Consider the following 15,772-nt stretch of genomic DNA (forward strand, 5'->3'; position numbering starts at 1 on the left):
CTTCCCCAAAATAATGGTAAAATTAAGTTCGTCTCCAAAGCAGGAACCTTTGGTGAACAAAATTCATCCTTCCTTTTTTGGCTTGGATTCTTTTCAAATCCCAACTATGGTTCATTATATTTATGTATTACTCATTGTATGATGATTATGGACCTAAGTAACAAGTTACTTCTCCAAAATAAAGTTTAAATTAAGTTCGTCTCAAAAGGAGGAACCTTGGTGACCAAAATTTTATCTGAACTTTTTTGGCTTGGATTCTTGCCAAATGCCTAACATAGTTCATTCTAGTTATGTAATACTAATTTTATGATGATTATGGACCTAATTAACGAGTTACTTCTCCAAAATAAAGTTTAAATTAAGTTCGTCTCGAAAGGAGGAACCTTTGTGACCAAAATTTAATCCGAACTTTTTTGGTTTGGATTCTTGCCAAATGCCTAAGATAGTTCATTCTAGTTATGTAATACTAATTTTATGATGATTATGGACCTAATTAACAAGTTACTTCGCCAAAATAAAGTTTAAATTAAGTTCGTCTCGAAAGGAGGAACCTTTGTGACCAAAATTTAATCCGAACTTTTTTGGCTTGGATTCTTGCCAAATGCCTAACATAGTTCATTCTAGTTATGTAATACTAATTTTATGATGATTATGGACCTAATTAACAAGTTACTTCGCCAAAATAAAGTTTAAATTAAGTTCGTCTCGAAAGGAGGAACCTTTGTGACCAAAATTTAATCCGAACTTTTTTGGCTTGGATTCTTGCCAAATGCCTAACATAGTTCATTCTAGTTATGTAATACTAATTTTATGATGATTATGGACCTAATTAACAAGTTACTTCGCCAAAATAAAGTTTAAATTAAGTTCGTCTCGAAAGGAGGAACCTTTGTGACCAAAATTTATTCCGAACTTTTTTGGCTTGGATTCTTGCCAAATGCCTAACATAGTTCATTCTAGTTATGTAATACTAATTTTATGATGATTATGGACCTAATTAACAAGTTACTTCGCCAAAATAAAGTTTAAATTAAGTTCGTCTCGAAAGGAGGAACCTTTGTCACCAAAATTTAATCGAACTTTTTTGGCTTGGATTATTGCCAAATGCCTAACATAGTTCATTCTAGTTATGTAATACTAATTTTATAATGATTATGGACCTAATTAACAAGTTACTTCCCCAAAATAAAGTTTAAATTAAGTTCGTCTCGAAAGGAGGAACCTTTGTGACCAAAATTTAATCCGAACTTTTTTGGCTTGGATTCTTGCTAAATGCCTATAATAATTTATTCTAGTTACGTAATACTAATTTTATGATGATTATGGACCTAATTAACAAGTTACTTTCCCAAAATAAAGTTTAAATTCAGTTCGTCTCCAAAGGAGGAATGTTTGGTGAACAAAATTTATCCTTCCTTTTTTGGCTTGGATTCTTTTCAAATGCCAACTATGGTTCATTATATTTATGTATTACTCATTGTATGATGATTATGGACCTAAGTAACAAGTTACTTCTATAAAATAAAGTTTAAATTAAGTTCGTCTCAAAAGGAGGAACCTTGGTGACCAAAATTTTATCTGAACTTTTTTGGCTTGGATTCTTGCCAAATGCCTAACATAGTTCATTCTAGTTATGTAATACTAATTTTATGATGATTATGGACCTAATTAACGAGTTACTTCTCCAAAATAAAGTTTTAATTAAGTTCGTCTCAAAAGGAGGAACCTTGGTGACCAAAATTTAATCCGAACTTTTTTGGCTTGGATTCTTGCCAAATGCCAACAATAGTTCATTATATTTGTGTATTACTCATTGTATGATGATTATGGACCTAATTAACAAGTTACTGCCCCAAAATAAAGTTTAAATTAAGTTCGTCTCGAACGGAGGAACCTTTGTGACCAAAATTTAATCCGAACTTTTTTGGTTTGGATTCTTGCCAAATGCCTAAGATAGTTCATTCTAGTTATGTAATACTAATTTTATGATGATTATGGACCTAATTAACAAGTTACTTCCCCAAAATAATGGTAAAATTAAGTTCGTCTCCAAAGCAGGAACCTTTGGTGAACAAAATTCATCCTTCCTTTTTTGGCTTGGATTCTTTTCAAATCCCAACTATGGTTCATTATATTTATGTATTACTCATTGTATGATGATTATGGACCTAAGTAACAAGTTACTTCTCCAAAATAAAGTTTAAATTAAGTTCGTCTCAAAAGGAGGAACCTTGGTGACCAAAATTTTATCTGAACTTTTTTGGCTTGGATTCTTGCCAAATGCCTAACATAGTTCATTCTAGTTATGTAATACTAATTTTATGATGATTATGGACCTAATTAACGAGTTACTTCTCCAAAATAAAGTTTTAATTAAGTTCGTCTCAAAAGGAGGAACCTTGGTGACCAAAATTTAATCCGAACTTTTTTGCCTTGGATTCTTGCCAAATGCCAACAATAGTTCATTATATTTGTGTATTACTCATTGTATGATGATTATGGACCTAATTAACAAGTTACTTCACCAAAATAAAGTTTAAATTAAGTTCGTCTCGAAAGGAGGAACCTTTGTGACCAAAATTTAATCCGAACTTTTTTGGTTTGGATTCTTGCCAAATGCCTAAGATAGTTCATTCTAGTTATGTAATACTAATTTTATGATGATTATGGACCTAATTAACAAGTTACTTCGCCAAAATAAAGTTTAAATTAAGTTCGTCTCGAAAGGAGGAACCTTTGTGACCAAAATTTAATCCGAACTTTTTTGGTTTGGATTCTTGCCAAATGCCTAAGATAGTTCATTCTAGTTATGTAATACTAATTTTATGATGATTATGGACCTAATTAACAAGTTACTTCCCCAAAATAATGGTAAAATTAAGTTCGTCTCCAAAGCAGGAACCTTTGGTGAACAAAATTCATCCTTCCTTTTTTGGCTTGGATTCTTTTCAAATCCCAACTATGGTTCATTATATTTATGTATTACTCATTGTATGATGATTATGGACCTAAGTAACAAGTTACTTCTCCAAAATAAAGTTTAAATTAAGTTCGTCTCAAAAGGAGGAACCTTGGTGACCAAAATTTTATCTGAACTTTTTTGGCTTGGATTCTTGCCAAATGCCTAACATAGTTCATTCTAGTTATGTAATACTAATTTTATGATGATTATGGACCTAATTAACGAGTTACTTCTCCAAAATAAAGTTTTAATTAAGTTCGTCTCAAAAGGAGGAACCTTGGTGACCAAAATTTAATCCGAACTTTTTTGCCTTGGATTCTTGCCAAATGCCAACAATAGTTCATTATATTTGTGTATTACTCATTGTATGATGATTATGGACCTAATTAACAAGTTACTTCGCCAAAATAAAGTTTAAATTAAGTTCGTCTCGAAAGGAGGAACCTTTGTGACCAAAACTTAATCCGAACTTTTTTGGCTTGGATTCTTGCCAAATGCCTAACATAGTTCATTCTAGTTATGTAATACTAATTTTATGATGATTATGGACCTAATTAACAAGTTACTTCGCCAAAATAAAGTTTAAATTAAGTTCGTCTCGAAAGGAGGAACCTTTGTGACCAAAATTTAATCCGAACTTTTTTGGCTTGGATTCTTGCCAAATGCCTAACATAGTTCATTCTAGTTATGTAATACTAATTTTATGATGATTATGGACCTAATTAACAAGTTACTTCGCCAAAATAAAGTTTAAATTAAGTTCGTCTCGAAAGGAGGAACCTTTGTGACCAAAATTTATTCCGAACTTTTTTGGCTTGGATTCTTGCCAAATGCCTAACATAGTTCATTCTAGTTATGTAATACTAATTTTATGATGATTATGGACCTAATTAACAAGTTACTTCGCCAAAATAAAGTTTAAATTAAGTTCGTCTCGAAAGGAGGAACCTTTGTAACCAAAATTTAATCGAACTTTTTTGGCTTGGATTATTGCCAAATGCCTAACATAGTTCATTCTAGTTATGTAATACTAATTTTATAATGATTATGGACCTAATTAACAAGTTACTTCCCCAAAATAAAGTTTAAATTAAGTTCGTCTCGAAATGAGGAACCTTTGTGACCAAAATTTAATCCGAACTTTTTTGGCTTGGATTCTTGCTAAATGCCTATAATAATTTATTCTAGTTATGTAATACTAATTTTATGATGATTATGGACCTAATTAACAAGTTACTTCCCCAAAATAAAGTTTAAATTAAGTTCGTCTCCAAAGGAGGAACGTTTGGTGAACAAAATTTATCCTTCCTTTTTTGGCTTGGATTCTTTTCAAATGCCAACTATGGTTCATTATATTTATGTATTACTCATTGTATGATGATTATGGACCTAAGTAACAAGTTACTTCTATAAAATAAAGTTTAAATTAAGTTCGTCTCAAAAGGAGGAACCTTGGTGACCAAAATTTTATCTGAACTTTTTTGGCTTGGATTCTTGCCAAATGCCTAACATAGTTCATTCTAGTTATGTAATACTAATTTTATGATGATTATGGACCTAATTAACGAGTTACTTCTCCAAAATAAAGTTTTAATTAAGTTCGTCTCAAAAGGAGGAACCTTGGTGACCAAAATTTAATCCGAACTTTTTTGGCTTGGATTCTTGCCAAATGCCAACAATAGTTCATTATATTTGTGTATTACTCATTGTATGATGATTATGGACCTAATTAACAAGTTACTGCCCCAAAATAAAGTTTAAATTAAGTTCGTCTCGAACGGAGGAACCTTTGTGACCAAAATTTAATCCGAACTTTTTTGGTTTGGATTCTTGCCAAATGCCTAAGATAGTTCATTCTAGTTATGTAATACTAATTTTATGATGATTATGGACCTAATTAACAAGTTACTTCCCCAAAATAATGGTAAAATTAAGTTCGTCTCCAAAGCAGGAACCTTTGGTGAACAAAATTCATCCTTCCTTTTTTGGCTTGGATTCTTTTCAAATCCCAACTATGGTTCATTATATTTATGTATTACTCATTGTATGATGATTATGGACCTAAGTAACAAGTTACTTCTCCAAAATAAAGTTTAAATTAAGTTCGTCTCAAAAGGAGGAACCTTGGTGACCAAAATTTTATCTGAACTTTTTTGGCTTGGATTCTTGCCAAATGCCTAACATAGTTCATTCTAGTTATGTAATACTAATTTTATGATGATTATGGACCTAATTAACGAGTTACTTCTCCAAAATAAAGTTTTAATTAAGTTCGTCTCAAAAGGAGGAACCTTGGTGACCAAAATTTAATCCGAACTTTTTTGCCTTGGATTCTTGCCAAATGCCAACAATAGTTCATTATATTTGTGTATTACTCATTGTATGATGATTATGGACCTAATTAACAAGTTACTTCCCCAAAATAAAGTTTAAATTAAGTTCGTCTCGAAAGGAGGAACCTTTGTGACCAAAATTTAATCCGAACTTTTTTGGTTTGGATTCTTGCCAAATGCCTAAGATAGTTCATTCTAGTTATGTAATACTAATTTTATGATGATTATGGACCTAATTAACAAGTTACTTCCCCAAAATAATGGTAAAATTAAGTTCGTCTCCAAAGCAGGAACCTTTGGTGAACAAAATTCATCCTTCCTTTTTTGGCTTGGATTCTTTTCAAATCCCAACTATGGTTCATTATATTTATGTATTACTCATTGTATGATGATTATGGACCTAAGTAACAAGTTACTTCTCCAAAATAAAGTTTAAATTAAGTTCGTCTCAAAAGGAGGAACCTTGGTGACCAAAATTTTATCTGAACTTTTTTGGCTTGGATTCTTGCCAAATGCCTAACATAGTTCATTCTAGTTATGTAATACTAATTTTATGATGATTATGGACCTAATTAACGAGTTACTTCTCCAAAATAAAGTTTTAATTAAGTTCGTCTCAAAAGGAGGAACCTTGGTGACCAAAATTTAATCCGAACTTTTTTGCCTTGGATTCTTGCCAAATGCCAACAATAGTTCATTATATTTGTGTATTACTCATTGTATGATGATTATGGACCTAATTAACAAGTTACTTCCCCAAAATAAAGTTTAAATTAAGTTCGTCTCGAAAGGAGGAACCTTTGTGACCAAAATTTAATCCGAACTTTTTTGGTTTGGATTCTTGCCAAATGCCTAAGATAGTTCATTCTAGTTATGTAATACTAATTTTATGATGATTATGGACCTAATTAACAAGTTACTTCGCCAAAATAAAGTTTAAATTAAGTTCGTCTCGAAAGGAGGAACCTTTGTGACCAAAATTTAATCCGAACTTTTTTGGCTTGGATTCTTGCCAAATGCCTAACATAGTTCATTCTAGTTATGTAATACTAATTTTATGATGATTATGGACCTAATTAACAAGTTACTTCGCCAAAATAAAGTTTAAATTAAGTTCGTCTCGAAAGGAGGAACCTTTGTGACCAAAATTTAATCCGAACTTTTTTGGCTTGGATTCTTGCCAAATGCCTAACATAGTTCATTCTAGTTATGTAATACTAATTTTATGATGATTATGGACCTAATTAACAAGTTACTTCGCCAAAATAAAGTTTAAATTAAGTTCGTCTCGAAAGGAGGAACCTTTGTGACCAAAATTTATTCCGAACTTTTTTGGCTTGGATTCTTGCCAAATGCCTAACATAGTTCATTCTAGTTATGTAATACTGATTTTATGATGATTATGGACCTAATTAACAAGTTACTTCGCCAAAATAAAGTTTAAATTAAGTTCGTCTCGAAAGGAGGAACCTTTGTCACCAAAATTTAATCGAACTTTTTTGGCTTGGATTATTGCCAAATGCCTAACATAGTTCATTCTAGTTATGTAATACTAATTTTATAATGATTATGGACCTAATTAACAAGTTACTTCCCCAAAATAAAGTTTAAATTAAGTTCGTCTCGAAAGGAGGAACCTTTGTGACCAAAATTTAATCCGAACTTTTTTGGCTTGGATTCTTGCTAAATGCCTATAATAATTTATTCTAGTTACGTAATACTAATTTTATGATGATTATGGACCTAATTAACAAGTTACTTTCCCAAAATAAAGTTTAAATTCAGTTCGTCTCCAAAGGAGGAATGTTTGGTGAACAAAATTTATCCTTCCTTTTTTGGCTTGGATTCTTTTCAAATGCCAACTATGGTTCATTATATTTATGTATTACTCATTGTATGATGATTATGGACCTAAGTAACAAGTTACTTCTATAAAATAAAGTTTAAATTAAGTTCGTCTCAAAAGGAGGAACCTTGGTGACCAAAATTTTATCTGAACTTTTTTGGCTTGGATTCTTGCCAAATGCCTAACATAGTTCATTCTAGTTATGTAATACTAATTTTATGATGATTATGGACCTAATTAACGAGTTACTTCTCCAAAATAAAGTTTTAATTAAGTTCGTCTCAAAAGGAGGAACCTTGGTGACCAAAATTTAATCCGAACTTTTTTGGCTTGGATTCTTGCCAAATGCCAACAATAGTTCATTATATTTGTGTATTACTCATTGTATGATGATTATGGACCTAATTAACAAGTTACTGCCCCAAAATAAAGTTTAAATTAAGTTCGTCTCGAACGGAGGAACCTTTGTGACCAAAATTTAATCCGAACTTTTTTGGTTTGGATTCTTGCCAAATGCCTAAGATAGTTCATTCTAGTTATGTAATACTAATTTTATGATGATTATGGACCTAATTAACAAGTTACTTCCCCAAAATAATGGTAAAATTAAGTTCGTCTCCAAAGCAGGAACCTTTGGTGAACAAAATTCATCCTTCCTTTTTTGGCTTGGATTCTTTTCAAATCCCAACTATGGTTCATTATATTTATGTATTACTCATTGTATGATGATTATGGACCTAAGTAACAAGTTACTTCTCCAAAATAAAGTTTAAATTAAGTTCGTCTCAAAAGGAGGAACCTTGGTGACCAAAATTTTATCTGAACTTTTTTGGCTTGGATTCTTGCCAAATGCCTAACATAGTTCATTCTAGTTATGTAATACTAATTTTATGATGATTATGGACCTAATTAACGAGTTACTTCTCCAAAATAAAGTTTTAATTAAGTTCGTCTCAAAAGGAGGAACCTTGGTGACCAAAATTTAATCCGAACTTTTTTGCCTTGGATTCTTGCCAAATGCCAACAATAGTTCATTATATTTGTGTATTACTCATTGTATGATGATTATGGACCTAATTAACAAGTTACTTCCCCAAAATAAAGTTTAAATTAAGTTCGTCTCGAAAGGAGGAACCTTTGTGACCAAAATTTAATCCGAACTTTTTTGGTTTGGATTCTTGCCAAATGCCTAAGATAGTTCATTCTAGTTATGTAATACTAATTTTATGATGATTATGGACCTAATTAACAAGTTACTTCGCCAAAATAAAGTTTAAATTAAGTTCGTCTCGAAAGGAGGAACCTTTGTGACCAAAATTTAATCCGAACTTTTTTGGTTTGGATTCTTGCCAAATGCCTAAGATAGTTCATTCTAGTTATGTAATACTAATTTTATGATGATTATGGACCTAATTAACAAGTTACTTCCCCAAAATAATGGTAAAATTAAGTTCGTCTCCAAAGCAGGAACCTTTGGTGAACAAAATTCATCCTTCCTTTTTTGGCTTGGATTCTTTTCAAATCCCAACTATGGTTCATTATATTTATGTATTACTCATTGTATGATGATTATGGACCTAAGTAACAAGTTACTTCTCCAAAATAAAGTTTAAATTAAGTTCGTCTCAAAAGGAGGAACCTTGGTGACCAAAATTTTATCTGAACTTTTTTGGCTTGGATTCTTGCCAAATGCCTAACATAGTTCATTCTAGTTATGTAATACTAATTTTATGATGATTATGGACCTAATTAACGAGTTACTTCTCCAAAATAAAGTTTTAATTAAGTTCGTCTCAAAAGGAGGAACCTTGGTGACCAAAATTTAATCCGAACTTTTTTGCCTTGGATTCTTGCCAAATGCCAACAATAGTTCATTATATTTGTGTATTACTCATTGTATGATGATTATGGACCTAATTAACAAGTTACTTCCCCAAAATAAAGTTTAAATTAAGTTCGTCTCGAAAGGAGGAACCTTTGTGACCAAAACTTAATCCGAACTTTTTTGGCTTGGATTCTTGCCAAATGCCTAACATAGTTCATTCTAGTTATGTAATACTAATTTTATGATGATTATGGACCTAATTAACAAGTTACTTCGCCAAAATAAAGTTTAAATTAAGTTCGTCTCGAAAGGAGGAACCTTTGTGACCAAAATTTAATCCGAACTTTTTTGGCTTGGATTCTTGCCAAATGCCTAACATAGTTCATTCTAGTTATGTAATACTAATTTTATGATGATTATGGACCTAATTAACAAGTTACTTCGCCAAAATAAAGTTTAAATTAAGTTCGTCTCGAAAGGAGGAACCTTTGTGACCAAAATTTAATCCGAACTTTTTTGGCTTGGATTCTTGCCAAATGCCTAACATAGTTCATTCTAGTTATGTAATACTAATTTTATGATGATTATGGACCTAATTAACAAGTTACTTCGCCAAAATAAAGTTTAAATTAAGTTCGTCTCGAAAGGAGGAACCTTTGTGACCAAAATTTAATCCGAACTTTTTTGGCTTGGATTCTTGCCAAATGCCTAATATAGTTCATTCTAGTTATGTAATACTTATTTTATGATGATTATGGACCTAATTAACAAGTTACTTCGCCAAAATAAAGTTTAAATTAAGTTCGTCTCGAAAGGAGGAACCTTTGTAACCAAAATTTAATCGAACTTTTTTGGCTTGGATTATTGCCAAATGCCTAACATAGTTCATTCTAGTTATGTAATACTAATTTTATAATGATTATGGACCTAATTAACAAGTTACTTTCCCAAAATAAAGTTTAAATTCAGTTCGTCTCCAAAGGAGGAATGTTTGGTGAACAAAATTTATCCTTCCTTTTTTGGCTTGGATTCTTTTCAAATGCCAACTATGGTTCATTATATTTATGTATTACTCATTGTATGATGATTATGGACCTAAGTAACAAGTTACTTCTATAAAATAAAGTTTAAATTAAGTTCGTCTCAAAAGGAGGAACCTTGGTGACCAAAATTTTATCTGAACTTTTTTGGCTTGGATTCTTGCCAAATGCCTAACATAGTTCATTCTAGTTATGTAATACTAATTTTATGATGATTATGGACCTAATTAACGAGTTACTTCTCCAAAATAAAGTTTTAATTAAGTTCGTCTCAAAAGGAGGAACCTTGGTGACCAAAATTTAATCCGAACTTTTTTGGCTTGGATTCTTGCCAAATGCCAACAATAGTTCATTATATTTGTGTATTACTCATTGTATGATGATTATGGACCTAATTAACAAGTTACTGCCCCAAAATAAAGTTTAAATTAAGTTCGTCTCGAACGGAGGAACCTTTGTGACCAAAATTTAATCCGAACTTTTTTGGTTTGGATTCTTGCCAAATGCCTAAGATAGTTCATTCTAGTTATGTAATACTAATTTTATGATGATTATGGACCTAATTAACAAGTTACTTCCCCAAAATAATGGTAAAATTAAGTTCGTCTCCAAAGCAGGAACCTTTGGTGAACAAAATTCATCCTTCCTTTTTTGGCTTGGATTCTTTTCAAATCCCAACTATGGTTCATTATATTTATGTATTACTCATTGTATGATGATTATGGACCTAAGTAACAAGTTACTTCTCCAAAATAAAGTTTAAATTAAGTTCGTCTCAAAAGGAGGAACCTTGGTGACCAAAATTTTATCTGAACTTTTTTGGCTTGGATTCTTGCCAAATGCCTAACATAGTTCATTCTAGTTATGTAATACTAATTTTATGATGATTATGGACCTAATTAACGAGTTACTTCTCCAAAATAAAGTTTTAATTAAGTTCGTCTCAAAAGGAGGAACCTTGGTGACCAAAATTTAATCCGAACTTTTTTGCCTTGGATTCTTGCCAAATGCCAACAATAGTTCATTATATTTGTGTATTACTCATTGTATGATGATTATGGACCTAATTATAAAGTTACTTCCCCAAAATAAAGTTTAAATTAAGTTCGTCTCGAAAGGAGGAACCTTTGTGACCAAAATTTAATCCGAACTTTTTTGGTTTGGATTCTTGCCAAATGCCTAAGATAGTTCATTCTAGTTATGTAATACTAATTTTATGATGATTATGGACCTAATTAACAAGTTACTTCGCCAAAATAAAGTTTAAATTAAGTTCGTCTCGAAAGGAGGAACCTTTGTGACCAAAATTTAATCCGAACTTTTTTGGTTTGGATTCTTGCCAAATGCCTAAGATAGTTCATTCTAGTTATGTAATACTAATTTTATGATGATTATGGACCTAATTAACAAGTTACTTCCCCAAAATAATGGTAAAATTAAGTTCGTCTCCAAAGCAGGAACCTTTGGTGAACAAAATTCATCCTTCCTTTTTTGGCTTGGATTCTTTTCAAATCCCAACTATGGTTCATTATATTTATGTATTACTCATTGTATGATGATTATGGACCTAAGTAACAAGTTACTTCTCCAAAATAAAGTTTAAATTAAGTTCGTCTCAAAAGGAGGAACCTTGGTGACCAAAATTTTATCTGAACTTTTTTGGCTTGGATTCTTGCCAAATGCCTAACATAGTTCATTCTAGTTATGTAATACTAATTTTATGATGATTATGGACCTAATTAACGAGTTACTTCTCCAAAATAAAGTTTTAATTAAGTTCGTCTCAAAAGGAGGAACCTTGGTGACCAAAATTTAATCCGAACTTTTTTGCCTTGGATTCTTGCCAAATGCCAACAATAGTTCATTATATTTGTGTATTACTCATTGTATGATGATTATGGACCTAATTAACAAGTTACTTCCCCAAAATAAAGTTTAAATTAAGTTCGTCTCGAAAGGAGGAACCTTTGTGACCAAAATTTAATCCGAACTTTTTTGGTTTGGATTCTTGCCAAATGCCTAAGATAGTTCATTCTAGTTATGTAATACTAATTTTATGATGATTATGGACCTAATTAACAAGTTACTTCGCCAAAATAAAGTTTAAATTAAGTTCGTCTCGAAAGGAGGAACCTTTGTGACCAAAATTTAATCCGAACTTTTTTGGTTTGGATTCTTGCCAAATGCCTAAGATAGTTCATTCTAGTTATGTAATACTAATTTTATGATGATTATGGACCTAATTAACAAGTTACTTCCCCAAAATAATGGTAAAATTAAGTTCGTCTCCAAAGCAGGAACCTTTGGTGAACAAAATTCATCCTTCCTTTTTTGGCTTGGATTCTTTTCAAATCCCAACTATGGTTCATTATATTTATGTATTACTCATTGTATGATGATTATGGACCTAAGTAACAAGTTACTTCTCCAAAATAAAGTTTAAATTAAGTTCGTCTCAAAAGGAGGAACCTTGGTGACCAAAATTTTATCTGAACTTTTTTGGCTTGGATTCTTGCCAAATGCCTAACATAGTTCATTCTAGTTATGTAATACTAATTTTATGATGATTATGGACCTAATTAACGAGTTACTTCTCCAAAATAAAGTTTTAATTAAGTTCGTCTCAAAAGGAGGAACCTTGGTGACCAAAATTTAATCCGAACTTTTTTGCCTTGGATTCTTGCCAAATGCCAACAATAGTTCATTATATTTGTGTATTACTCATTGTATGATGATTATGGACCTAATTAACAAGTTACTTCCCCAAAATAAAGTTTAAATTAAGTTCGTCTCGAAAGGAGGAACCTTTGTGACCAAAACTTAATCCGAACTTTTTTGGCTTGGATTCTTGCCAAATGCCTAACATAGTTCATTCTAGTTATGTAATACTAATTTTATGATGATTATGGACCTAATTAACAAGTTACTTCGCCAAAATAAAGTTTAAATTCAGTTCGTCTCCAAAGGAGGAATGTTTGGTGAACAAAATTTATCCTTCCTTTTTTGGCTTGGATTCTTTTCAAATGCCAACTATGGTTCATTATATTTATGTATTACTCATTGTATGATGATTATGGACCTAAGTAACAAGTTACTTCTATAAAATAAAGTTTAAATTAAGTTCGTCTCAAAAGGAGGAACCTTGGTGACCAAAATTTTATCTGAACTTTTTTGGCTTGGATTCTTGCCAAATGCCTAACATAGTTCATTCTAGTTATGTAATACTAATTTTATGATGATTATGGACCTAATTAACGAGTTACTTCTCCAAAATAAAGTTTTAATTAAGTTCGTCTCAAAAGGAGGAACCTTGGTGACCAAAATTTAATCCGAACTTTTTTGCCTTGGATTCTTGCCAAATGCCAACAATAGTTCATTATATTTGTGTATTACTCATTGTATGATGATTATGGACCTAATTAACAAGTTACTTCCCCAAAATAAAGTTTAAATTAAGTTCGTCTCGAAAGGAGGAACCTTTGTGACCAAAACTTAATCCGAACTTTTTTGGCTTGGATTCTTGCCAAATGCCTAACATAGTTCATTCTAGTTATGTAATACTAATTTTATGATGATTATGGACCTAATTAACAAGTTACTTCGCCAAAATAAAGTTTAAATTAAGTTCGTCTCGAAAGGAGGAACCTTTGTGACCAAAATTTAATCCGAACTTTTTTGGCTTGGATTCTTGCCAAATGCCTAACATAGTTCATTCTAGTTATGTAATACTAATTTTATGATGATTATGGACCTAATTAACAAGTTACTTCGCCAAAATAAAGTTTAAATTAAGTTCGTCTCGAAAGGAGGAACCTTTGTGACCAAAATTTAATCCGAACTTTTTTGGCTTGGATTCTTGCCAAATGCCTAACATAGTTCATTCTAGTTATGTAATACTAATTTTATGATGATTATGGACCTAATTAACAAGTTACTTCGCCAAAATAAAGTTTAAATTAAGTTCGTCTCGAAAGGAGGAACCTTTGTGACCAAAATTTAATCCGAACTTTTTTGGCTTGGATTCTTGCCAAATGCCTAATATAGTTCATTCTAGTTATGTAATACTTATTTTATGATGATTATGGACCTAATTAACAAGTTACTTCGCCAAAATAAAGTTTAAATTAAGTTCGTCTCGAAAGGAGGAACCTTTGTAACCAAAATTTAATCGAACTTTTTTGGCTTGGATTATTGCCAAATGCCTAACATAGTTCATTCTAGTTATGTAATACTAATTTTATAATGATTATGGACCTAATTAACAAGTTACTTTCCCAAAATAAAGTTTAAATTCAGTTCGTCTCCAAAGGAGGAATGTTTGGTGAACAAAATTTATCCTTCCTTTTTTGGCTTGGATTCTTTTCAAATGCCAACTATGGTTCATTATATTTATGTATTACTCATTGTATGATGATTATGGACCTAAGTAACAAGTTACTTCTATAAAATAAAGTTTAAATTAAGTTCGTCTCAAAAGGAGGAACCTTGGTGACCAAAATTTTATCTGAACTTTTTTGGCTTGGATTCTTGCCAAATGCCTAACATAGTTCATTCTAGTTATGTAATACTAATTTTATGATGATTATGGACCTAATTAACGAGTTACTTCTCCAAAATAAAGTTTTAATTAAGTTCGTCTCAAAAGGAGGAACCTTGGTGACCAAAATTTAATCCGAACTTTTTTGGCTTGGATTCTTGCCAAATGCCAACAATAGTTCATTATATTTGTGTATTACTCATTGTATGATGATTATGGACCTAATTAACAAGTTACTGCCCCAAAATAAAGTTTAAATTAAGTTCGTCTCGAACGGAGGAACCTTTGTGACCAAAATTTAATCCGAACTTTTTTGGTTTGGATTCTTGCCAAATGCCTAAGATAGTTCATTCTAGTTATGTAATACTAATTTTATGATGATTATGGACCTAATTAACAAGTTACTTCCCCAAAATAATGGTAAAATTAAGTTCGTCTCCAAAGCAGGAACCTTTGGTGAACAAAATTCATCCTTCCTTTTTTGGCTTGGATTCTTTTCAAATCCCAACTATGGTTCATTATATTTATGTATTACTCATTGTATGATGATTATGGACCTAAGTAACAAGTTACTTCTCCAAAATAAAGTTTAAATTAAGTTCGTCTCAAAAGGAGGAACCTTGGTGACCAAAATTTTATCTGAACTTTTTTGGCTTGGATTCTTGCCAAATGCCTAACATAGTTCATTCTAGTTATGTAATACTAATTTTATGATGATTATGGACCTAATTAACGAGTTACTTCTCCAAAATAAAGTTTTAATTAAGTTCGTCTCAAAAGGAGGAACCTTGGTGACCAAAATTTAATCCGAACTTTTTTGCCTTGGATTCTTGCCAAATGCCAACAATAGTTCATTATATTTGTGTATTACTCATTGTATGATGATTATGGACCTAATTAACAAGTTACTTCCCCAAAATAAAGTTTAAATTAAGTTCGTCTCGAAAGGAGGAACCTTTGTGACCAAAATTTAATCCGAACTTTTTTGGTTTGGATTCTTGCCAAATGCCTAAGATAGTTCATTCTAGTTATGTAATACTAATTTTATGATGATTATGGACCTAATTAACAAGTTACTTCGCCAAAATAAAGTTTAAATTAAGTTCGTCTCGAAAGGAGGAACCTTTGTGACCAAAATTTAATCCGAACTTTTTTGGTTTGGATTCTTGCCAAATGCCTAAGATAGTTCATTCTAGTTATGTAATACTAATTTTATGATGATTATGGAC

The sequence above is a fragment of the Medicago sativa genome, chromosome 8 (assembly GCF_051527215.1).
Source record: "Medicago sativa cultivar Bolivia chromosome 8, Bolivia_mono, whole genome shotgun sequence".
In the NCBI taxonomy this organism is placed as follows: Eukaryota; Viridiplantae; Streptophyta; class Magnoliopsida; order Fabales; family Fabaceae; genus Medicago; species Medicago sativa.